Below are 6,485 nucleotides of genomic sequence, written 5' to 3'. Positions count from 1 at the left end.
TTGTGAATATTAAAGGAATTACGGGATGTGGGGGAAGAACAGGAAAATGGAATTAGTGTAGAAGATCAGCCTGGTCTTATTGAATGTTGGAACAGGTTCAAGGAATCAAACGGCCTATTCCTGATACTCACTATTATGTTTCCGTTATGAACAGGGTGGATGGCCCTATACTGAGCAACCCTTGCGACTTGTAATGGAAAATTAACAAAATTAACATTTAGTGTGAAATCTGAAAGAGAATGCTTTGCTAAATTTAATACTTTTATGAACTTTGCAAATACTTTGCTGAATTCTGCAGTCAAGGAGACACCTTATCTTTGCTGAACTTTGTAAACATTCATCCTGGCCTTGCAAGCAGTCGAATTCAGCAAAAAAGCTAAGGAAAACATAAAGACAGTTATGTCCACGGCAAGGGAATGAGAAAACAAGAACTCAAATTTTTCCCAGCCCTTGTCCTTGAGCGTGTAATAAGAATGGTATAAAAAGAATATCTGAATTTTGTTCATTGCCCTTACACAAGGCATTTTTGCCAAGTGTATCGGTCCTGCATGCTGAGGATTAAAAATAAAGCTTTCTCTTTGCTCTTGCGAGCAGTTGAGTCGAGTCAATTTAATTTCCACGACAGACTCTAAACATAAAGTTGTCAATTCTTTCGGATTGTCCTAAGCCTCTAGGAATTCAGTCAATCTCCAGGACACTCCTGTGAGCAACCCTAGAGGGGAAACAAAAATAGTGTAATAAAAAAAATTTCAAAAATTATTTTGTTTACTAGCTGCAGAAATATTGCAGCTGGAGAAAAAAAAAGTTGTTCATATAACATCATTCAATTGGTGAAGAAGATTCTGTTCATTTTCCATATAATTTGAAAAGAATGTATCTTATGAGCTGTTGATACTAGTGATCAATGGAGAAAGTGTGGGGCTGAGGTCATTGAAGGTGTGAGTTAATGTAATGAAATCTTCAGGAACACATGGTGAAAACCTTAATGATCGACCTACAACATAATTCAACCAATTAACTCTCGAGCATGCCTTCAGGAAAGAAATTCAGTAAAAGTAGAAAGAAGCAGAAGTGTTGGACAAAGGAATAAATAAGGCACTAACTATAGTTTTCCCACTGAATGATAATTTAGCAGTTCATCTAAAACACCTTTGTAAGTATTGTCCAGAGAAAAACATCTTACTTAACTATCGAAATAATGATAAAATAGCTAAATGAGACCCACTGCTTCTAATTACTAAGCAAATATGTATTGTTGCAATATAAAGTCAATAATCTGTACCAAACCTAACCTAAATAGAGATCATAATTTTCTGGATAAAAAATAGATTAAATTCTTGAGCACTGAACCTAATTTAAAAACAATTCTGCTATTGCCTAGGCTATGTAATCCAGAAAAAAGTAATTAAATTACTAATCTGTTCAAGGAAGCCTTGACTAAGTTTAATCTAAAAGCTCATATGCTAAGAGAACAGATATAAGTCTTTGAAATTAATGAAATGCCTTGTAATTACAGGCCACAAATGCTGAACTGAAATTATTTAATAGATATATCAATTGTGTGCACTGCACAATGTGAGACAAATTTGAAAATAATTGCAGGGTCAAAAAGAATTTCATTTTAGTGTACATCACGTTTTACTCAGATCAATACCACACACCTCAGCATTGAGCTGTAAGTCAGCCAACAGATGCGCAGATCTCTTCAATTCTACTTAAATTACCATCTGCCACAACAGCTGAAAGACGGACATATGTCAACCTTACTTTTGCCCATGTAATTATCACTTTTGTCACTGCAGTACAATCTGACTCCAATAAATGACTGGTAAGTCTTCCTTCTTTTTCCTTTTCAGTTCCATTTGTCATTTAACAGATAGGGTCACTCTGCAAGAAACTGTTGTATCGAAGTCAGGAAATGAAGGCCAAAGACCAGTTTCTTGGAAGTTACACTCCTAAAATTTCAAGATTAAGAGACACATAAACTGAGTTAACTGGTCAAATGCAATAGTTGCTTTTCATAATAAAGTTGCAAGAACTTTTCACAATTCAAGAGGAATTTTTATTTAAGTTAGAGTAAAATTGTTGTGGTGACACTTTTTTAAATTCAATCATGTGATATGGGCATCACTCGCTCTACCATAATTTATTACCCATCCCTAGTTGCCATTGAGTAGGTGGTAATTAGTTGTGTTCTTGAACTGCTGCAGTACATGTGCTGTAGGATGACTCACAATGTCCTTAGGGAGGGAATGCCAGGATTTTGACAAAATGACAGTGAAGGAACAGCAATATATTTCCAAGTCAGGATGGTGAGTGACTTAGAGCAGAACTTGAAGGTCATGGTGTTCCAATGTGTCTGTTACCCTTGTCCTTCTAGATAGTAGTGGTCATAAGATTAGGAAGTGCTATCTTAGGAACCAGAGTGAATTTACAGGATTTGAAACCTAACTGGAAGTGAATTGTCATAAGTCAAAGCCATGAGATTTAAAAGCAACTAATAAAAGGGCAAGCAGATAGACACAGCAACTCTATTTGGCTGAAAAGTTTGACATGCTAAATTCCCTCATCAACGCATAAAACTTCTTCCTGCTGAATATGTTCCAGGTATTAAAATGATGCAAAGTAGTAATATTCCATTGAAACCTTCTTAAATATCATAATAACTGACCTGCCGTCAATTTTCTTATTAAATTGACAGTGCACAGATTCATGTGTACATTTATATTGCAACTACAATTCTGAAACCATTCAGTACAGTTCAGCTTCCAACCAGGCAGAACCATTTTGACATGGTCATAAGTCTAACTGACTTTCCCATGAGAGAGTTGTGCCATGCGGTTAGAAAGGTAAATGTTTAGAAAGCAAGAGTAGAGAATGTCAATTCGCTGAAACATTTTAAATTGAGATTAAGTGGGTTTATAAAATGCACATCTGTAACCTTCATTGTGTTTGCAGTCAATGAAGTATCAAAGTGAGGAAGTGCAAAGCCCATGTCCTGGGAATGATTTGGTCATCCAATGTCAGTCCCACCTCCTTTAAAACCAGAATTAAGATATTAAGATCAGGCTTGAGTTTTTTTTTTACATTTTACTTTCCATCTGTCCCAATTCAACTCTTTTTAGGGAGTTGAAATCCTCGATATGAGGAAATGTTTTCATTGAGTATTAGTGAACTCTTTCCATTTCAATGCTACTAGATCATCAAAATGATTTTTAAAAATCTATTATTTGTAACAGAAAGTGTGCAATTTATCTTTAATTTCATTTTCACAGCTGGAATTTTAAAATATGGCATATGGATGCTGGTTACTTTTGTGAAGAGATTTCTTTCATAAAAAAGACTTGGTCAAATAGTCCTTTCAGAACAGTGCCCTAATTCAGGGAAACCCTGGAATGTAAATGGAAAATTGTTTATAATGTGGTTGTTTCTGACAGGTGCAATAAATATTGAAGATCAACAGGTTCCTTTCAGTTTAGAATAATGAAGGATTTATTTGAGTTTACAAAACCTAGAAATTGTTGGGCAGTTTGGAGGAGACTTGATGAGGGTCAGAAGCAAATTTAGTCTTTCTCGTGTTCAGAGCATTTATGGGAATAGGTTACCTCAGCAGAAAAGCTGCGTTTCAACTAGTTGCTGATCAGGCACATTGATTTGAAATCTGCAGCTTACTGCAATTTGAGAAAATCTGAGCTCTCTGCTTTGTGAGTATTCATGTGGGAAGACTCCATAGTACTCAGGACAGAAACCAAGGAGAATCAGTTTTGTCAAGCACAAGCAACTTTGGATCCAAGTTGAGGATCTGAAGTCTGAGCTGCAAATATTGGGCTTCACTGTGAAGGGGTAAGTTATCAGAACACTTTGATTCTGCTGCAAGAATTTGAACATTGGGAGCTAAATTAAAATGCAAACCTCCAGGCCAATAATCTTAGGATAACTACCTGAGCTACAGGCAGATTGGCAAAGGGCAAATAGGAAAAAGGGATTAAATATGCGGCTGAAAGTGTAGGAGGAATGGGTTTTCAGATCAGAGTACACTGACATCATTATTGGGATAGCAAGGGGCAGTTCCAGTCAGACCTCACTTGAACCATGCTAGGACCACACCTGGGTTCAAATAAGGGTTCAATTAGGAGTAGTCAAGTTCAGGATGAGAGAAGTGTATGAGTTCAAATCAAAACAATATTGCAACAATGCAGGACAATTATTTTGAAAATCCCATACCCAGAGTGGAACTGGAACGGACAGAGTAGGGCAAGCATTATAAAAGAGCAGTAAATAGGGGCAACAAAAAGTAATAAAGCAACATTAATGGCCATTCACTCGAATGCACATACTATTCACAACAAATAAAAAAACTAACAACACAAATAGAGGTTAATAGATACGATTTCTGAGCCATTTCGGAGACATGGTTACAACAAGAACAAAGGTGCAACTGAATGTTCAGAGTTATGTGGACTTTTGAAAGGACAGGCAGGAAGGGAAGCGTGATAGGGTAGTCTTGTTAGTACAAAATGAAATTAGTACATTAGTAAGAAATGGTCTTGGATTGGATGATGTTGAATTCATGTGGTTGGAGGTAAGAAATAAAAATGGTAAGAAAACACTGGGTGGGAGTGGTATATAGGTCCCTTAATAGTAGCTGTTCTATAAGACACAGAATAAGTCAGAAAATAATGATGGCATGGAGAAAAAAGGCAGTACATTGATCATGGGTGACTTTAGGCTTCATATAGATTAGCAAGATCAGAAATAGCCACAAAGAAGAATTCTTAGAGTACATTTGGGATAGTTTCCTACAATAGCTTCCTACAGAACTCACCAATGGTGTTACCTAGTATGGTGATGAAGCGTCTGAAAATGAACCTTTCAGCTCAGCGAGCACACTTACATCCAGTTTCTGACAATAATATGTTGCGTATCCAGGGATCTGGCAATGTGTAATGAGGCAAGTTTAATAAATGATCTCAGAATAAGAAATCCTCTGTGGAACAGTGACCATAATGTGGTCAAATTTAGCATTGAGTTTGAGAACGAGAAACTTGGGTCAGAAACAACTGTGCTAAACTTAAATATGGGTAATTATATAGGAATGTGGAAAGAGTTGACTGAAATGGACTGGGAAAATTTATCAGAAAAAATGGTTAATAAACAATTACCCAACATGTTTAAAAGAAAGTTCATGACTTATAGCAAATATATGTGAGGATGAAGGAATCGAAGGAGTTAAATCAACCATGATAGTCAAGGAAATTAAGGACAGTATCAAAACAAAAGAAAGTCATACAACATAGTCAAAATTAATGATAAATCAAAGGATTGTAAAAGTTTTAAAAGCCAACAAATAGAACATAGAACAATATAGCTCAGAACAGGCTCTTCGGCCCTCAATGTTGTGCCAATTTGTGAACTAATCTAAGCCCATCACCCTACACTAACCCATCATCATTCATGCGCTTATCCAAGGATTGTTTAAATCTCCCTACTGTGGGTGAGCTAACTGCATTGGCAGGCAGGGCATTCCACACCCTTACCACTCTCTGAGTAAAGAAGCTGCTTCTGACATCTGTCTTAAATCTATCACCCTTCAAATTTTAGCTAAACCCTCTTGTACAAGCTGATGTCATCATTCTAGGAAAAAAATTTCACTGTCTACCCAATCAAAATGACAACCAAAGCAAAAAGAGGGAGAAAATATCTATAAGGCAAACCAACAAGTAATATCAAAACTGACAATAAGAGCTTCTTTAAATATTTAAAAATTAAGAAAGAGGCAACAGTTAACATAGGTCCTTTAGAGGACAAAATAATAACAGGAAGCCAGGAAATAACAGAAGCGGTGAACAAATACACTCTATCAGGCCTTCTGATAGAGAAGGAGAAAGTGAGGACTGCAGATGCTGGAGACCAGAGTTGAAAAGTGTGGTGCTGGACAAGCGTACGTCCTTGGCGGAGTGGGAGGGGGAGTTAAAGTGTTCAGCCACGGGGCGTTTGGGTTGGTTGGTGCGGGTGTCTGAGAGGTGTTCCCTGAAGCATTCCGCAAGTAGGCGGCCTGTCTCCCCAGTGTCGAGGAGACCACATCGGGTGCAGCGGATACAGTAAATGATGTGTGTGGAGGTGCAGGTGAAATTGCGACGGTCCCAGAGGTGTTCCCTGAAGCTGCACCTCCACACACATCATTTACTGTATCTGCTGCACCCGATGTGGTCTCCTTTACATTGGGGAGACAGGCCGCCTACTTGCAGAACGCTTCAGGGAACACGAATGGGACACCCGCACCAACCAACTCAACCGTCCCGTGGCTGAACACTTTAACTCCCCTCCCACTCCACCAAGGACATGCAGGTCAGACCCTGGCCACACGAAGCCTGGAGGAAGAGCGCCTCATCTTCCGCCAAGGAACCCTCCAACCACACGGGATGAATGTAGATTTCTCCAGCTTCCTCATTTCCCCTCCCCCCACCTTATCTCAGTCTCAATCC

General features: G+C 38.1%; 1 long non-coding RNA gene across 1 annotated transcript in view; it reads right to left on the bottom strand.

The window, feature by feature from the left end:
* Nucleotides 1–1,603: 1,603 nt before the first annotated feature.
* Nucleotides 1,604–6,485, bottom strand: part of LOC122556518 — a 59,994-nt gene continuing 55,112 nt past the window's right edge. The window contains exon 4 of the long non-coding RNA XR_006313552.1: nt 1,604–1,955. This is a non-coding gene — a long non-coding RNA (uncharacterized LOC122556518). The remainder of the gene's footprint in view (nt 1,956–6,485) is intronic.

This window comes from Chiloscyllium plagiosum, chromosome 14 (genome assembly GCF_004010195.1).
Source record: "Chiloscyllium plagiosum isolate BGI_BamShark_2017 chromosome 14, ASM401019v2, whole genome shotgun sequence".
Lineage (NCBI taxonomy): Eukaryota > Metazoa > Chordata > Chondrichthyes > Orectolobiformes > Hemiscylliidae > Chiloscyllium > Chiloscyllium plagiosum.
Note: the sequence above shows the minus strand (reverse complement) of the source record. Positions and strands in the feature narration are given on the sequence as shown.